General features: G+C 41.6%; 1 long non-coding RNA gene across 1 annotated transcript; it reads left to right on the forward strand.

Annotated features, from left to right (window-relative positions):
• The first annotated feature begins 437 nt into the window (after positions 1-437).
• Positions 438-19,357, forward strand: LOC122460252. Its single transcript, XR_006281448.1, has 4 exons — positions 438-934; positions 5,419-5,546; positions 14,744-14,833; positions 19,195-19,357. It is a non-coding gene; the product is annotated as an uncharacterized LOC122460252 (long non-coding RNA).
• Positions 19,358-19,487: the final 130 nt, after the last annotated feature.

A 19,487-nucleotide genomic window follows, 5' to 3' on the forward strand; every position in this document is an offset into this window, starting at 1 on the left:
CAACATAAAAAAATGTTTGGTAGATGGATATGACAAGACCTCCCCCGTCCCTGTACATATTTGTTGAAGTAGTTTCAATTTGGTTAGTGAAAGAGCATGTTGAGAAGTAGAGAGAAGAGACTTTTTTCATAGAATCGTAGTGTCAGGCCAGATGGGCCCATTGGATCATCCAGTCTGAATTCCTATATCTCACAAACCATTACCCTTTGCCCAGTCCGCATGCATGGAGTCTGTGATGGGGTGTTTATCCCCACTTGCCCTGGAAGGGTTAATGCAGACTGAGAAAGGCGCTAAGTTACCCAACAAGCTGCAGCTGAGGGGAATCAGGTAGCTCAATAATCCCCTGATTGAATGAGAAAGCCCAGATGAGGAGGAACAAGCTGGGTTGGATTTACAAAGGCAGGAAATTAGTAGCAGAAAGGCTGCTGCTGGGAAAATTGACAGTCATGCCCTGGGAGGAGAGTTTGGGGACTGCAGAGATGTGTAGCCTGCAGTTACTTCCTAGGAAGAGGGAGCAGTGAAGCTGGCAAACCCAAAGAGAGAGGGAGTGCCAGATGGTAAGGAAAAGGCTCCAGGAAAGACAGTAAGGTCCAGGAGGGAACAGACCTTGACTTCTGGTGAGAGGGTCCCTGAGCCAGAATCTGGATTAGGTGGTGGGCCTGGGTTCCCCTGCTAGCTCCTGAGGAAGTAGTGTTCTGAGGCAGTGAGTGAAAAGATTGCCTGGGACTGTGGAAGAAACCCTTTGGGACTGCGGAAGGGGAAAACATGAAGAGTGACCTGGCTGGAAGGCTGATTCACAAAGAGGTAGCTCCTGGAGTGAGAGAGAGGCTGCAGTAAGAGAGAAGGATGGAGAAATGGTGTGCAACTGTGGGATGGGTTGTTGACCTTCTGAAGCTAATCCCCAGAATGGCCAGAAGGAGGCACCATCCTAGCAGTGAGTAAAGCACCCTATCACAAAGCCCAGTAACTAGTGTTTTTGACTAAAGCATAATTTATGCCTAGCTAAAGCATCTCTTCTGTAAAAGCACGCAGTCTTGATCTGAAGACTTCAAGAGATACAGGATTCACTACTTCCCTTGGTAGTTTGTTCCAATGGTTAATCACCCTCACTGTTATAAATTTGTCCTTAATTTCTAAACTGACTTTGTCTGGTTTCAACTTCCAGCCATTGCTTCTAATTTATGGGAAATAGAATCTTCTTTATAATTTTCTTCCTTCCAGTGTATGTTCTGGATTTTTAGCTTTAGAATATTTCAAAGGACATAGTCAATGTATTTTAATAACTTCACACCAATATTTTCTCCCTATTTGAATATCTCTTTGGAAGTTTGCAATACATTTCCTCACTATTCTCTCCTCTTCTCTGCCCTTTTATCAGTCATGCACACTGGTTTGTTTTAGGGCTTCTTACAAGCACTGAACTGCTTCCACTGATTTCATTGTTTAGAGTAAAAAGCGGACAATTATTCATTTTTGAAAATAAAAACATTAAAAATGACTCCACTTTTGCAAGGAAGAAAAGGCATATCCCATTTTAAACCTTGACAAAATCCCTTTCAGCTTGTGATGCTATAGTTGCATGAAAATGAATTCCATGTAACTGCATGTTACAGATACATATTTAACCCAAACAACCACAAAACCCTTCACTTTTAAAAAGTATTTTGGCCGTGCTCAATATTAAATTGAGATCACTTTGCAAAGCGATGACTTTGGAATCAGATAGCGGGTATTATTTGCGCTAAGCAACACCAGAGCTGGTGTACAAGGGGTAAAACCAAGGAATGGGTTGACCTAGTACTCAGTGGCGTGTTATAATTCAGCAGTCTCTCCTTGGAGTCTGTTTTTGAAGTTTTTTTTATTGAAGAATTGCCACTTTTAGGTCTGTAATCGAGTGACCAGAGAGATTGAAGTGTTCTCTGACTGGTTTTTGAATATTATAATTCTTGACGTCTGATTTGTGTCCATTTATTCTTTTATGTAGAGACTGTCCAGTTTGACCAATGTACATGGCAGAGGGGCATTGCTGGCACATGATGGCATATATCACATTGGTAGATTTGCAGGTGAACTAGCCTCTAATATTGTGGCTGATGTGATTAGGCCCTATGATGGTGTCCCCTGAATCGATATGTGGACAGAGTTGGCAACGGGCTTTGTTGCAAGGATAGGTTCCTGGGTTAGTGGTTCTGGTGTGTGGTTGCTGGTGAGTATTTGCTTCAGGCTGGGGGGATGTCTGTAAGCAAGGACTGACTCCCAAGATCTGTGAGAGTGATGGGTTGTCCTTCAGGATAGGTTGTAGATCCTTGATGATGCGTTGGAGAGGTTTTAGTTGGGGGCTGAAGGTGATGGTTAGTGGCGTTCTGTTGTTTTCTTTGTTGGGCCTGTCCTGTAGTAGGTAACTTATGGGTACTCTTCTGGTTCTGTCCATCTGTTTCTTCACTTCATGCATCCGATGAAGTGAGCTGTAGGTCATGAAAGCTTACGCTCTAATAAATTATTAGTCTCTAAGGTGCCACAAGTACTCCTTTTCTTTTTACGGATACAGACTAACATGGCCGCTACTCTGAAACCATGCATTGATGAGTCATTCTTGTGCTAGGCTCCAGCCAATCCACAAACCAGGAGCTGGTCTGGTGATTATCAGGGCATGCCTATAAACTTTACAGGAGAAAGAGCCACTCAGTCTGCCCAACATCACTTCATGGCTTGGAACTCTTCCCTGCCTGACAATGGTGACAGACTCCACAGGCCTGTTCCGACTCTAGCCTGGTTCCCAGCCCTGCCCTGGCTCCCAGCCCCATTCTTGCTCTGTTCCAAACCTGCTCTTGACTCCTGATTCTGGATTTGACTTTTGGCTCTGGTTCCTGGCCTGGCTGCCACCGCACCAATCACTAGACCACTAGGTCTGACCCTCCATGTCTGTTTCTTTTAAACTTTATTTTTATATAAAATATAAACACATAATGAAACAAAACCTATAAATCCATGCACAGATGGAAATAGCATATAAATAGCAAATTTCATTTTTTTTTTAAAAACCCTGAGGCGGGACTTCAATCAAAGTGACTGAATAGATAAATGAGAACATAACCTATGAGTATTGGACTAATCTATACTAAATTGCAAAAAGTATCAATAGTTCCACGTGTGACCAGCCACCATCCTTTTTCCCCGGAGTGTCTATTCGGCAGTGATTTTTTTCATTAATATAGCAGTGTACAGCTCACTAAGCCAATCTGGGTATGAGGGAAGAATTGCAGATTCCCAATTTCTCAGAATAACTATTGTAATGGTCAGAAGAATTATTGCCATCTTAATGTTAACTGGCAATACCAACTCATGCAGCACCCCTGAAATACACACGCTTGGAGAAGCAAAAAAACAAGAAACACTCTGTTTTTTACAGCATTGACTATGCATATTTGAGAGCACATGGATTGTTTGACAGATATAGAGGATGTGTGAAAGATTGGCATGTCGCTGTTTTGGAAACACAGTGAATGTTCGAAATGCAATCTAGCCTTAAAAGTTTTGGAGTCCAGTAATCATAGAATCATAGAATCATAGAATATCAGGGTTGGAAGGGACCCCAGAAGGTCATCTAGTCCAACCCCCTGCTCAAAGCAGGACCAAGTCCCAGTTAAATCATCCCAGCCAGGGCTTTGTCAAGCCTGACCTTAAAAACCTCTAAGGAAGGAGATTCTACCACCTCCCTAGGTAACGCATTCCAGTGTTTCACCACCCTCTTAGTGAAAAAGTTTTTCCTAATATCCAATCTAAACCTCCCCCATTGCAACTTGAGACCATTACTCCTCGTTCTGTCATCTGCTACCATTGAGAACAGTCTAGAGCCATCCTCTTTGAAACCCCCTTTCAGGTAGTTGAAAGCAGCTATCAAATCCCCCCTCATTCTTCTCTTCTGCAGACTAAACAATCCCAGCTCCCTCAGCCTCTCCTCATAAGTCATGTGCTCTAGACCCCTAATCATTTTCGTTGCCCTTCGTTGTACTCTTTCCAATTTATCCACATCCTTCCTGTAGTGTGGGGCCCAAAACTGGACACAGTACTCCAGATGAGGCCTCACCAGTGTCGAATAGAGGGGAACGATCACGTCCCTCGATCTGCTCGCTATGCCCCTACTTATACATCCCAAAATGCCATTGGCCTTCTTGGCAACAAGGGCACACTGCTGACTCATATCCAGCTTCTCGTCCACTGTCACCCCTAGGTCCTTTTCCGCAGAACTGCTGCCGAGCCATTCGGTCCCTAGTCTGTAGCGGTGCATTGGATTCTTCCATCCTAAGTGCAGGACCCTGCACTTATCCTTATTGAACCTCATTAGATTTCTTTTGGCCCAATCCTCCAATTTGTCTAGGTCCTTCTGTATCCTATCCCTCCCCTCCAGCGTATCTACCACTCCTCCCAGTTTAGTATCATCCGCAAATTTGCTGAGAGTGCAATCCACACCATCCTCCAGATCATTTATGAAGATATTGAACAAAACGGGCCCCAGGACCGACCCCTGGGGCACTCCACTTGACACCGGCTGCCAACTAGACATGGAGCCATTGATCACTACCCGTTGAGCCCGACAATCTAGCCAGCTTTCTACCCACCTTATAGTGCATTCATCCAGCCCATACTTCCTTAACTTGCTGACAAGAATGCTGTGGGAGACCGTGTCAAAAGCTTTGCTAAAGTCAAGAAACAATACATCCACTGCTTTCCCTTCATCCACAGAACAAGTAATCTCATCATAAAAGGCGATTAGATTAGTCAGGCATGACCTTCCCTTGGTGAATCCATGCTGACTGTTCCTGATCACTTTCCTCTCCTCTAAGTGCTTCAGGATTGATTCTTTGAGGACCTGCTCCATGATTTTTCCAGGGACTGAGGTGAGGCTGACTGGCCTGTAGTTCCCAGGATCCTCCTTCTTCCCTTTTTTAAAGATGGGCACTACATTAGCCTTTTTCCAGTCATCCGGGACTTCCCCCGTTCGCCACGAGTTTTCAAAGATAATGGCCAAGGGCTCTGCAATCACAGCCGCCAATTCCTTCAGCACTCTCGGATGCAATTCGTCCGGCCCCATGGACTTGTGCACGTCCAGCTTTTCTAAATAGTCCCTAACCACCTCTATCTCTACAGAGGGCTGGCCATCTCTTCCCCATTTTGTGTTGCCCAGCACAGCAGTCTGGGAGCTGTTTAAGAACTGGAAATACCTGTTTAAGAACTGGAAATTTCTTTCACGTTAAGCCAGATGTCCTCCCAGCTTTCTGTTGTGATAGTAAGGAAAAGTTATTTTCCCCATTTTGCTTTGAGACTGAGATTGAGGGGGTAATACAGAGCATTAAACCACCTGCAAGTAATTCCTACAAAGTGACTCTTGTTTCCATATTTCTTAACATGTTCCTCTAGAGGTGAAAGAGTTGCAACAGACCAGTTGTCCCCTATCCTTGCATGAATCCTTGAGCATAGCTGCTTAAAGAAGGAACTGTGAGGCAATGGTAGCTAATATTTGTTACACTGGCCTCCTTCGATTACAGGTATATCATCTGGTATTATAGCTTTAATTTTTAATTCTTTTTTCTATTCAAATTGTCTTATGGAGTTGTCCTTGATCGTGAGGCATGGGTTATCCTATAGTGGTGCAAGAAGTAAATTTGTAGAATTGGATGCTGTAATCATTTTAACATGTTGCAGGATGCCCCATGTAGATGCAACAATTGGCTTTTTTCCTTAAGGTTGTGGATAGCCTCTTAAACTTATCGGTTACTGATAATTGCATGTCCGCAATTCCAACAATTGTGAGATTGCACTCAGCTGAATAAGATGATCTCCTTTTGATCCTATCTTCTTGCATCCAAATAATTTACTGACACATTTTCATACAGTGAGGTCCGAAGTCTGTGCGGCTTTCTATGTATGCATTTGTAGGGCTACTTCTCTGTGCATAGGTGAGATATTTACAGGCACAAACGATAGTCAAGCACCTAAATGTCCGTTTGCCACTGTAAATGCAGTACAGGCCCAAGCACAAACAAGCAGGCAAATGCATACTCGAAACGTCATGTTCTTTAGTTCTCACTTTGTCCATAATGTCCGTCCGTTATGTTTAGACAAATGGCCGTTACCTCACTTCTTTCATCTTTTTCTTTAAATGCTGTATGTTTCTATTCCTTTAATTAATTTTATGTATCTGAAACCATCAGTGAATAATACCTTGGCCTTGTAATGCTTTGCAAAGAGATTGAGTGTTGACGGTGGGGTCATCTCACAAGTTCTGTAGTAGAAGGAATTCTTTCCTCCACCCCCGCAAAAAGGAGTGGGGTCAGCTTGTATCCATTAGTCTGTCTCTAGACCCACAGAGAGCCCTCTGCAGGCCTAGTGGCCCACATGTTGGGAGCGAACAGAAGAGGTAGGAACAGGGGATCATTCCCATCTCCAGCAGTCAGCTGGGATTCTGGGCAAAAAAGGAATATAACCCCAGTCTGTTATATTTTGTGGGCCCCCTCTCTATACTGTGAAGTTCAGCTGAATAATAATAGCAAAACTAGGGTGCTGTGATGCGTGGTTTGTCAGGCTGGTATTATTCCTTGCATTTGTGTAACGTGGTCTAAAATCTTAGACTGCTTGTCTGCTTTACCCTCTAAGACCATCTGCCCTTTCTTTATGCTATATAAATCCTACAGAATTAACACAGTGATGCAATATGAAACTACTGTTCTAGTTGGTGCCCAGATACCACAATGATGGGTAGACTAGAAATATATAGATACGGTGTTGTAATCTATCCCTGTTGCATACATAATTCTATAATATAATGTACAAACACGTACTATATGGGCTTTATTGCCCACCACACTGTACTTAGTATATTCATTTACACTTGTACAGAGTGGGTGCTAAAATGATTCTAGATCAGAGTAGTAGCATTTTATGTCCACTCTGTTTAGGAGTAAACCAGCACATTGTGGAAAATCAAGAATCCAGGCCTATATTTTTTCTTTCTTCCTTACCTTCTGGAGTTTTGTAAAAAGTGAGAATTTTCTTCTTTATTGTATTTCAATACCTCTTAAATATGTCTGTAAATCATATCCACCTCAAGGCTGTCAGTCATGCTTGTTATGGAAGATGAAGCACTTACGGGTTGCAAGAGATGTCTTTTGAGACATCACTCTTTCAGAATTGCTACCCCAGTATTTCCTAACTGTAAAAATATCTCACCCTCAAGACCACACTTGCAGATGGTTCACACAACTTTATCAGAGCCTGTCACACAGATTTATTAAGTTATTCCTCTTATGATAGTCTCTGTAATGGAAATAACTTTCAGTAATGAATTGCTTTCATCAGAACCATCAACACTGCATGAAGTTGTTTAAAATAAAATCTAGTTAAGATTGTACAGCAGGCTCCAAAATATTCAGTTTCAACTGAGTGCCCTTGGAGCGAGTATTGTAATATACTGTATATGGAGAAGACGACATCAAAGATCCTGATCAGATTTTACAGTAAACAAAAATAAAAATGAGTTACCAGGCTAATGTCTGTCAAACAGATGAACGCTTACACTTCTCCATGATTTTATATCCCTACACATTACAAAAGAAACGAAATTTCAGTTCTAATCCAGAACAACTACCAAAATCTAGCATAACTGTAATTTGTGGGATAGCAGAAGGAATGAAGGGCCACCATATTCTCTAAAAATCCAACAACCTTTCATAGCACCAGGGCCACACCGCTCACCAAAAGGACTTTTGGTTTCAATTCTGTGCTTCCCCCCAGCCTCTCTCAAACCACAGCCACCAGCAGTCCAGCTACTGAGGGAGGGGAAGCCCATTATATTGTTCCCCCACCACCTGCCCAAGAAACATTCAATCCTGACCACAGTGCACTGTCTGCCCACAAGAGAGGCAGTAGTTAGTTCTATGGTAGGTAGGCCACTTAGGGTACATCTACACTGCAGCTGGGAGCCCATCCTCCCAGCCTGGCTAGACAGACACACACTAGCATGCTAAAAATAGCAGTGTGGACATTTTGACACTGGCAGAGGCTTGGGCTAGCCACCTGAGCTCAAGCCCACCCTGCCCCCAGAGTCTGAGCTCAGGCAGCTAGCCCAAGCCTCCGCTGGTGCTGCAACATCCACACTGCTCACTAGCATGATTCCCCACTACCCCAGGTCTGTCAACCCAGACACAGGGTAGTTCTACCTTTAAAATCCAAGCAACATGGGTGTGTCTTGGGTGGCCAGCAGATCCTTTGGAGTCATCCTGAGGGCTGTGAATTGCTCACTGGGTGTACATTTACCTCACATTGGATTCCTTGAAGCCCTGCTCCATTAACCATTCAGACACAGCTGGTGCCTTACAGAATCCTATTGGCGTTGCAGTGAACTGCGACAAGCCCCCTCCCCCCCCCCCCCCGTGGTAAAGGCAGTTTGCGCACAGAGTGACTCTTCTACCTCAGCTTACCAGCACCGACTCTGGAGACTCAGCCAAGTGAACCACTGGGAGCTACTCATGCCTCCAGCCTACTGTCAGTGCATGGGATTGGGTGCGAATCTTTGTGGGTCACATCATTCAAGTGTCGGTGAATGACACTGAGCCATGTCATGCCATCCTTCTTGCCTGGCAGTACCCTGGGGGATGCCCAGGGACTGCAGGATGGTTCAGTAACTCCTGAAATTGCCATCCAACAAATCTTCTGTTTGGCTTCCTCTCTGTGGAGCAGACGCATGTGACATGGGACTTGCTTAATACGCTAGGTATTACCTGTGCTGATCTCACATTTAACCAGGCTAGGTTGCCCCAAATCATCTGGCTGCTGGGAGAATGCCTCTCAACTCCACAACAACTACTATAAAATCATTCTTTGACCTTGTCAGCTGAGTTACTGCATGCTGATGCATCTCCAATGAGCCTGCCAGAACCCACGTGCCCTTGTTTTGAAATGGGAATCCACTATCAGCAGACAGACATCCCTTCTGACCATTCATCACCAAAATATAAGCAGGTTCTGCAACAGCATGAAACAGCTAATAAGTTAATTTTTATTTGTTTGTTTTTTGTGTTTTAACACAAGCAAAGACTTGCCAAGCAAGGGATTGGGCAGAAACAAGCAAAACTATCAATGTAAAATAAATGGAAGGAAATATTTCCCTAAAGCAGTGAGAGAGTACAGAGAAAATGCAGCATAAAGCACTGAAACTTAGGCAATTAAGCAGAGACAAACTAGAGAACAAAAATTCACTGAGAAGATTTCCCAAGAAATAATGATAGAGGGCTTTTTTCTTTGCAAGCAATTCCCATCAGTGGCTATTAAGAGCTTCCTACTCAAAATAAGTCTCATTTAGAATCCTAGCAATGAAAAGATAGTTGACGTGTTTTCATACATGAACTAGTTTCCATAATTTCTGTATTTTATTCCCTTTAGCTCACAGCTGAGTAAACTTTCATCAGCATAGCATTTTCCTAGTAGAGTAATAGAACTGGTCTAATACATTTTCTTTTGTCAGTTGAAACTCACTTATGAAGTATATGGCTGGATCTCTTTTCCTTCTGTTTTATCCAACCTGACCCTCTCCTGCACTGGTGAATAGCACAGAATCATAAATTTATAAGGTCCATACGGCAGAACTCCCCATTGATTTCAATCTCCTAGACCACTACAAGCTCTGAAAACACATTTCACAGAGGGGAAAGGATCACCTGTTTGTCAACTCGGAGCTGGTCGCCCTACTCAATTACAATTCAGTCAATTATCTCATACCCCTTAAATTACTTGGCCATCATCTTGCTCTTATTTGCCCTTAGAAGCATATTTTTTTGACACAGCTGTGTGTGAAGAGAGATTTCTCTATACCTGAGATCTAGGTACTGAGGCAGTTACTTATTCCATACTCTGCTTCCTTAAAATTGGAGTGCACATTTTAGTCAAATGCAGGGACAACAACTGTCCCAGATCACAGCCAGATACCATTTCAGCTTGGCTTAAAGAAAAGGGACAAATCCTGTCCCTGGTATTCCTGTGCCATAAAGCCTGGCTCCCACAGATTATTTTATCTTGTAACAAAATGTAATTTTTCAAGCTTCAGACATATGTCATGACTCATTCTTGATCCCATGAGGAGCCCAAAGTTGCAAGGAACCCTCTGGGAAAGTCCTATGTGATGTAATAAGGAAGAAAACATATAAATTACTCTCTTGCATTTCATAGAGAATGGTGTCCTTTCTAAAGGGCTTTTAAAAACAATTCTATAGAATTCTGTAGAAGGAATTTATTCTCAAATTCTACAGGGTGGTTTAAAGAAAAAAAGTCCTATGGAAAGATTATATTTTCCCCTTTATGGGACTTTTCCATATAAAACAGTTCTGGGGAAAAGAATAGAATCTGACAGTAGAGTACACTGAATTGTGAAGGATTTTTTTTTAATCTGAAGCAGATGGAGTTCATAGGTAGCTAAGGCAGTGGTCCCCAAACTTTTTCCATCTTGTAGCCCTCTTTCCCCCATAATGTAACCTGTCCACACCTGTGGTCGGGAGCCATGGGACCTGGATGGGAGCTGGGGGTGGGGCCAGAGCAGAGCTGGAGCCAGAGGGGGAGTTGGGTGGCGCTCCCTCTCTGCCCCCCCAAGGGGGCTGGCCCAGACCCTGCTGAGCCCCTCTGAATGTTCCTCTGCATCCCTCTAGGGAGGCACATCCCACAATTTGGGGACCACTGAGCTAAGGCATTTAATACTCAAAAAATTATCGGAAAGTTTAGTCTTATCTATAAAGTTGGGAAATCTAAGAATTCTGTCATCACAGGATTTCACTAAGTTTTCCATAGCCTCAGGCTTACTGTGTACTAAATTCAACATGAGTTCTCAAGTTGGGGGTTTTGAACAGGTCCCCAGAGGTGGCAATCATCCCCCTTTTCTTGATAGCTAGATGAGCGAGAAGATGGGTCCCAAAACCTTTTTTCTGTTGTACTGGGGGAGTCCCAGGACACAAGGACAAAAAACATTATTTTTGGTTGCTGATTCTGTTTGCTGTTCAAGATTTCTCATTTTAGGAGAAACCAAATCTAGTCTTAACCCAAAGGACCTACTTTGCAGTGATTGAATCCAGAAAAATTATTTTCCAGGGAAACTTTTGACAGCAGCTATATGTATGTATGTATGTGTATATATATATATATATATATATATATGTATGTATGTGTATATGTGTGTGTGTGTGTGTGTGTGTGTGTATATAATCTGCCTAGAACTTCAAAACTCCTGTCTAACTTGCCTAGGGGATTGTAGCCTATAGAACTATGAGAGAGACTGGTGCTGACATGGGGCAGGACTATGACACTACCTCCTCCCCATGCTTCTCTATCCCCTTTTTGTTGACATGCACTCCAAAGGGCAGGGAAGCCCTTGTGCAGTTGCTCAAAGGGTCTCTGGTGCACCCCATCACCCTTGTGCAGATTCTCACAATGGCTGCTCACAATCTGGTCCTCAGCTTTTCTTGCATCCATTTGAGAATCGGAACCCATTCTGGTCAACTACACAAAAGATTGTTTGCATGTTGAATTGAGTTGAGACATCCATGTTGTGTCATTTTCTATAACAGGAGCTGTCAACGCCGGAGGCTGGACAGCCAAAGGAAAACAATTCCTTTTATGGTACATATTGCATAAATCTCTCGCCCTTTATCACATTATATTATACTGTGTATTGATTGTATAATTTATAACATAGGGAGACATGATTTATGCACTGTGCATCATACAAAGTTCTTGACTGGTCACCTCACTGTCTAGCCTAGGGCCTCCCTAGCATTATGTTGAATGATGAGAACACATGTGACATGGATGATTTCATCCACTCAGATGCACTGCAATAGACTGCAGAGATGATTAAAGATTACAGTGGTAGTTGCATATATTGTATGCTTCTCAAACAGGCCCCACTGTGTGAAGACAAGCTGAGGCATTCATTACTCTCCAGCAATCTTTTCTTTCCCCCCCCCCCACAACATTGTGCAATCCATTGTAAAGCACCAGCAGCTTGTGGAAATGCTTGGGATTCTGTGGGTCTCCTATTCACTTTCAAATGGGCTATTTACATAGAAGATTCCACTATGACCAACTAACTATCCCATGAACTCCTGCTGCTTTTCAAAGAATTACATTAGTTTAATGTCTGTCTGGTGCTATTCTGACATGCTATGGCATGGCATGTTACACACTACCACTACTGACCTTGCATGAACTATGTAAAAATAATAAGAAAAATGAAGAGAGAATTTTCAAAACAACTTTCATTGTGAAGCAAATTTTTGAAATTTCTCCAAAACTACATTGTTGGAAACAATACTTTTATTTAATTTCAAAGCAATTGTTTTCCATGGGAAATTTTGTCAAAATTTATACGATTTCAGGACAAAAATTGGCTTCTTCAGAATGGTGTTTTCCGAAGGAAAACTGTTCTTATGAAAACTTTCTGAACAGCTCTTACTGTAAATTCAAACCCTACCCTTGGGAGCAATCTGAGAACGATCTGCAGGCAAGTTGTTACTATCTACCTATTTAAGAGGGTTTTTTTAATTTTTGGGAAATGTGCCCTCCTAATTTGTACAACTAAATTAAGAGGGGCTCTCACTCTTTTCGAAAAGATAATTTATACATGCTCTGTGTAGATATTTGAGAATGCTAGCTGAGCATGTTGTTTTCCACCTGTAGGGGGTATTATTACAGCACACAGCCACCATTGATTAGTCAATTAGCAATGATTAACTAGAGGGAAGTTGAAAGACAGGATAATGTAATCATATTTCCAGTGTGCTGAGGATCAAGGAATTCCTGATCTGCAGCCCCTAGCGTGAGCTTATAGCGTTATCAGATTCTCATAACTTTTATGGTGTAGAGCTAGGAAATATGGGAGATTGGAGCAGTGAGGGTGAATGTGGGGACATGTGGGAGCAATGCTGGGGGGGATTGCGAGAGTTCAAGGAAGGGAGGGGATTAGAGGGTGAAATAGATGAGGTGGTTCAGCTGTAGAAAGGGGAGGGAGGATTAGGAGAAGCGGATAAATGGGGATGGGTTGTAGGGGAGAGGTCGAGGGGCTCAGGCCATGGGGAGAGGATTAGGAGAGTAGTGGGACACTGGGTGTGGGGCCGTGGGAGAGGGAGGTGATTGGTTCAGGGGTTCCTGTCAACTCCACATTTTCTCCTCCCATGTGTATGCTGGAAACTGATGGGGCCCTGTCCCTCTGAGCCTCTCTCCCTGCTCTTCCATGTGAGTTGGTGCCCGAGAAAGCCCTGCCCCTCTAGGGGTGGGGTCTGAGCCCCACTTCCTAATCTCTTGTGTGAATACAGCTGGAGTGCATGAGGAGAATTCCAGTGGCTATTGCCAGCTCTACGGGGCAGAATTAAGGTTATGTTAGCATGTACCTTAACTCTGTAATTCCTGGTTCTCATAGGTTTAAGTTTAGCTGAACTGAACATTCACAAAATACCAACAGGCAACCTTAACTCTGCTCTTAAGGTGTTTTTTTGGTGGGGGGGGACTGGTGAAGAGAGTATATATTGTCAAATCTGCCACTTAAAAAGGTTTATATCCTTACTATTACATCAATGTTTAAGTACTCATAAAGCCAACGTTTATTTAGCTAATTAACATATGTATACTAGATGCACTATTATTCTGTCGCTAGCTTGCTGTTTTGTTCTACTTTTGTCATTTCAGCAGAGGAATTGCAGTATACTGTAGTACTGGGGTTCTCTTCTGGAAAAAAAAATGTCCCAGGTGTCCACAATCATGTTAAAGTATCTCAGTGGGATTTCTCTCTCTAGCTAGGTATTGATGCTGTGCTCATCACTTTAATATGTCAGCATCAATGTTTTCATTACATATCCACAAAATGGAGAATGGATTTTAAGGGGGTAAAAATATTGTAGGGAGCATTACTGGATGTTTGCCCATCTCATAGAAGTTTACATTGTGGGATGGGGGTGGGAGGAGAAACTGCATAGATATCAGAATGGTAAGTAATTCTGTAATGCACATGAGTACCAAATTTACAGAAGTCACCTGGTGGTCGTTGCATGTCTTGCAGTGTAACAAATCTTGGGGAAACCACAAGCTGAAGTTACTCAAACACGTACACAAAATTAATCTCTTTTCTGTCCATTTAGATTGAAGTATAGCTGTGGGGGATGGGGAAAATGTTGGTCATATGGAAGGGATAATTTATTTGGTCTTTAGGAAAAAGATGCATGAAATTCATGACTGGGGGACCTGTACTCCTGGGACTAGTGAGGTGATGTCTGCCTTAGCAAAGCATTAAAGGAAACCTGTATCAATTCAGAATCTCATAGCATTTTCTTCAGATAAAGATACAAGCAAACAGACCCAAGATTACTAATCTTGATACAGGTAAACATTTGACCTCTGTGCAATTTAACAGTTAATATTTGTATAGTAAAGTATGATCCAGTGGTTAATGCACAGGACTGGGAGTCAGGAGATTCTATTTCTGGCTGTGCCATAGACTTCCTATGCAACCATGGGCAAGTCACTTAATCTCTCTGTGCCTTTAATTCTCTATTTGAAAACTGAAGATAGGTAATTATCTCACATAAGTGTTGAGAGACTTAATTCATTAAGGTTTTAGAAAGTGCTTTGACATTCTCAGATGAAACTTACTATGAACCTATCATTAACAATTATAATTGTCATTATTGTAAATACACCGATATCCTTCTAGTGCCTTTGGTAAGGAAGCTCATGACAAGCCTGAACAGACTTTAAGAAATCATTATATGCAGACTTGATTGGATTCCTCTGAATCTTGGAGGTTTATATTTCTCACTTCTTGATCATAGAGAAATCTGAAAATTGAAGGCATTTGTATTGCTTATTAATGTTTCAGAGTAGCAGCCGTGTTAGTCTGTATTCGCAAAAAGAAAAGGAGTACTTGTGGCACCTTAGAGACTAACAAATTTATTAGAGCATAAGCTTTCGTGAGTGAGCTGTAGCTCACGAAAGCTTATGCTCTAATAAATTTGTTAGTCTCTAAGATGCCACAAGTACTCCTTTTCTTATTAATGTTGTCACTTTTAAAACTTGTCCCTAATTATTAATGAATTAAATCTTAGAGCTATTGTGTTGCCATGGTACCTGATTTTCAATATTTCTTTTTATGTCTGTCTCGTACTCTTTAGTCGTAAAGTCAAATTAATTTTCTTTCCTAGTATCCGTTAGAACCCCTGTATCCCTATAATCAAAAACGAGTACAGAGATAGCAAATTACCGTATTATGGAGATATTGCTATAATTGTAGAACTATAGGCAGACAGACTGCTACAAGAGGCTGCATTAAGTTTGCTTAAGATATGTTGGGTTTACATCTATTTGAGAATCTTGAAAATATGAATCCTTTAGAAGGCTCTAAATTAGGTGATTTGTGTCGTTTTACCAAAGGAGGTACGCTGGTGTCTTTGCTAGCTAGTACTGTGGTGGGGCATGTTTAGACCAGGATAAAAGATGTTGGGAGAGGTGGAGTTTAGAATGTGTTGGCTAACACTTTCACCAACAATTTTTAAAACCCTGGTGTACACAGGGCAAGTTGTATTTTAACGTGTATTTGCTAGTTAAGGGGACCCATGGGGAATCCGAGGGTTCATCTTGACCAGCTAATACATGTTTAAAATACAACTTGTGCTATCTACATTAGGTTTTCAAAATGTATTAACTAACATGTCTTTTTAAAACACCTTTTATCCTATTTTAGACATACCTGAGCTTCTGTAGGGATATGAAAATAATCTAAAGGCCTGCACTGACAAGAATATTGAAGAAAGTCCCTTTATATGACTGCTTGCTGCAGGTGTTTCACATGAATTGTGCAAAACTCAACTGATAAACTGTAACTGTCAAGAAAATCTGTGACTGATGTCAGCTGGCAGAATCTGATAGGACAATATCAATTTTAAACATAGCCATGTGGTGTTCGGATAGCAGATTGCAAAACAAGATCAACTTTCTGTGGGAAATATTTGACACAAGTGTCAGTCCAAACAGCACTGATCAAATTGTCTTTCCAAAATTCACATTGGCTCTACCATGCTTTCCAGCCTCCCGTGCAAAACCACAGTGAACCTTTAGTATAATTAGGAAAATGATGTAGCTCAGATTTAAGTCTTTGATCATAAAGAACCTGGATGGTTGGGTAGCAAGTTATGGATGTCAAGACTTTGAATCTTAGCTGATATACTATATGCAGTGAAGAAGGCAATTCTTATTTATAAATAGAAATTGGCCAGACTTGTTTGAGTTGGCAAGATGACTATTTATTAACAATAAGCCTGTGACGCTTTGAGGGCCCACCCAGCCCAGTAAGGGGTTCTGTCACCATCTTCCCTGTAAACCTGGGTGCTCCTGTGCTGTGCAGCTTTGGCTCCAAGCCCTGACACCGGCAGCCTGCTTGTACCTCAATGGCCTCACTCTGGTTTGCACCAGCCTGGTTACTCATAAGAATGGCCATACTGGGTCAGACCAAAGGTCCATCCAGCGCAGTACCCTGTCTACTGACAGTGGCCAATGCCAGGTGCCCCAGCGGGAGTGAACCTAACAGATAATGATCAAGTGATCTCTCTTCTGCCATCCATCTCCACCCTCTGACAAATGAAGGCTAAGGACACCATTCCTTACCCATCCTGGCTAATAGCCATTAATGGACTTAACCGCCATGAATTTATCCCGTTCTCTTTTAAACCCTGTTATAGTCCTAGCCTTCACAGCCTCCTTAGGCAAGGAGTTCCACAGGTTAACTGTGTGCTGTGTAAAGAAGAACTTCCGTTTATTTGTTTTAAACCTGCTACCCATTCATTTCATTTGATGGCCCCTAGTTCTTATATTATGGGAACAAGTAAATAACTTTTTCCTTATTCACTTTCTCCACACCACTCATGATTTTATATACTTCTATCATATCCTCCCTTAGTCTCCTCTTTTCCAAGCTGAAAAGTCCTAGCCTCTTTAATCTCTCCTAATATGGAACCTGTTCCAAACCCTTAATCATTTCCCCTTTTCTGAACCTTTTCTGATGCCAGTATATCTTTTTTTGAGATGAGGGGACCAGATCTATATGCAGTATTCAAGATATGGGCATACCATGGATTTATATAAGGGCAATAAAATATTCTCCGTCTTATTCTCTATCCCTTTTTTTAATGATACCTAACATCCCGTTTGCTTTTTTGACTGCCGCTGCACACTGCACTACTCCTTGAGGGTGACCCCAACAGCCCTTCCAGTCCCAAGTCTCCCCCAAACAGTCTCCTCTGCAGTGTCCAGTCCCTCTCACTGGACTCTAACAGAAGTTATCAAGTTTACTGCCTCCAAAGGGAAAGCACACACCAGCCTGTTAGTTTGGCTTGAGGATTTTACCCTTCAGTTTGAAGCAGAGGGCTGAGAAGGTTTTGTAGTAAAACAAGATTAAGTTTATTAACAAAGAACAGATTTAAGTGATAAGTGAGAATAGAAGACAGAAAAGGTTACAAATAAAACAAACTTGCTTTCTAGTGAATAAAACTTTATTCTAGCAATTTACAACCTTTGCCAAAGCAATTTCCTTACTTGCATCCAGTTTTCAGCATCCCTATTCTGCCATCTTTCATAGGCTTGAAGGGTGCTGCATCCTATCATCTCCTCAGTGATGAATACCCCAAAGTCGGTTAGCAGTTCCTTATGTCCCCACAGTTCATCTTTGTTTTCAAAGTCAGCCAGCCCTTCTCCTGTTCTTCCCTTCCTGATTGATTTCCCATCCTCCTGCTGATTTGATATAAATGTGGATTCCATTGTTTGGATTCCACAATGCTTAATTTACACTGGAGACAAGTAGATGGCTACCTTCCCTCCTGCCCGTGAGAGAACCTGTTTTCACCCTTTGTTTAATCACAGACTTTAAAGCATAATATTGAGGAATATCCATAATTCCTTGTGTGTTAATACCCATACATTTCACAATATCATTGATCATCCATGTGTCACCTGCTTAAATAAGACACTTTTTTACAGTAAAGTAATATTGTATAATCTCAGTTGATTCACTTGCATATTCTTTAGGGTTCAGACTCTCTGTTCTCCTGCTGGATGTCTGGATCCTGAAATGCATCCGATGAACTGAGCTGTAGCTCACGAAAGCTTATGCTCAAATAAATTTGTTAGTCTCTAAGGTGCCACAAGTACTCCTTTTCATTTTGCGAATACAGACTAAAACGGCTGCTTCTCTGGATCCTGACTGCCAAAGACTATATTAAGTCCATAGTCTTGTCCCAAAGTCACACTACTTGTAGGGCTGATAGTTCAGTATTCCTTAGTCCACCTCAGATCGAGGAACAGCCCACTTTTTATAGCTTCCAGCTAGAGTGCCCTTCTCTTAAGACTGATATTCCTGGCAGGTACTGAAGTACAGGGCTAACTTCCACTTGTGTCTGCAAGAAATCATAGATCCCTTCCTGCCTTCAACCAATAATGGTGGTGGGTTTTTTCCACCATCCCCATCATTTACATTTTTTGCATGACAATAGTATCCTGTTTCAGAATAGCAGCCGTGTTAGTCTGTATTCGCAAAAAGAAAAGGAGTACTTGTGGCACCTTAGAGACTAACAAATTTATTAGAGCATAAGCTTTCGTGAGCTACAGCTCAATAGTATCCTGATGCAGAAGTTCGGTATGGAGACTACGGCTATCTCCTCCCACATATATATTGTTCCACTTTGCGTTGAGAGATATGATTCTCCAGCATCAGAATTGGGTTCATAGGCAATTGAATAAATCCTTTGGTATTTGTGAGAGAGGTGTATCCCCAAAAACTAAAAACACAGTGAAATATATACATATTTTTACACAACATTCATTACATTTAAATTTAAGAACACAAATCCTCCTATGAAATGTTTACTCATCTGAAAATAAAATAGTTTATAATGAAGGAATAACTATAAACAAATCGCTATGAAAGAAACAAGTGAATATGGAAAGAATACTTTCAACTTGTTGTTTGTTTGTTTTTAAATTCTTTATTTTGGTCTTTGTACTTCTAATTGGCTTTTTGAGTCATCTAATATAACTGACATCCTAGGGCACAAGTGATACAACTTTTCATTTTCTTAACATCAGTTCTTTTTTTTTTTTCTCACTACTTCTTCTCAGATTAGTGTTCTGAAACAAAATTAAAAACATGATGGAAAGGCAATCATGAGGCTGGCAGAAAGGAAGAGACAACACAGACACAGGCCTTGCCTATATACAAAAGTTGCATTCATTTAACTAAATCAATTAAAATTGACAGAATTAAACTGGTGCAAACACAATATAGGTGCACTTAAACCTGGTCAACCCATGTGTATATTTGTTTAGCTTACATAGGTAATTTACTGACTCAAGATAAACTGAGCTAAACTAGTTGAAGTGAACTTACATTAGGATTTTAACATGGTTTAAGT

Source organism: Dermochelys coriacea, chromosome 5 (assembly GCF_009764565.3).
Source record: "Dermochelys coriacea isolate rDerCor1 chromosome 5, rDerCor1.pri.v4, whole genome shotgun sequence".
In the NCBI taxonomy this organism is placed as follows: domain Eukaryota; kingdom Metazoa; phylum Chordata; order Testudines; family Dermochelyidae; genus Dermochelys; species Dermochelys coriacea.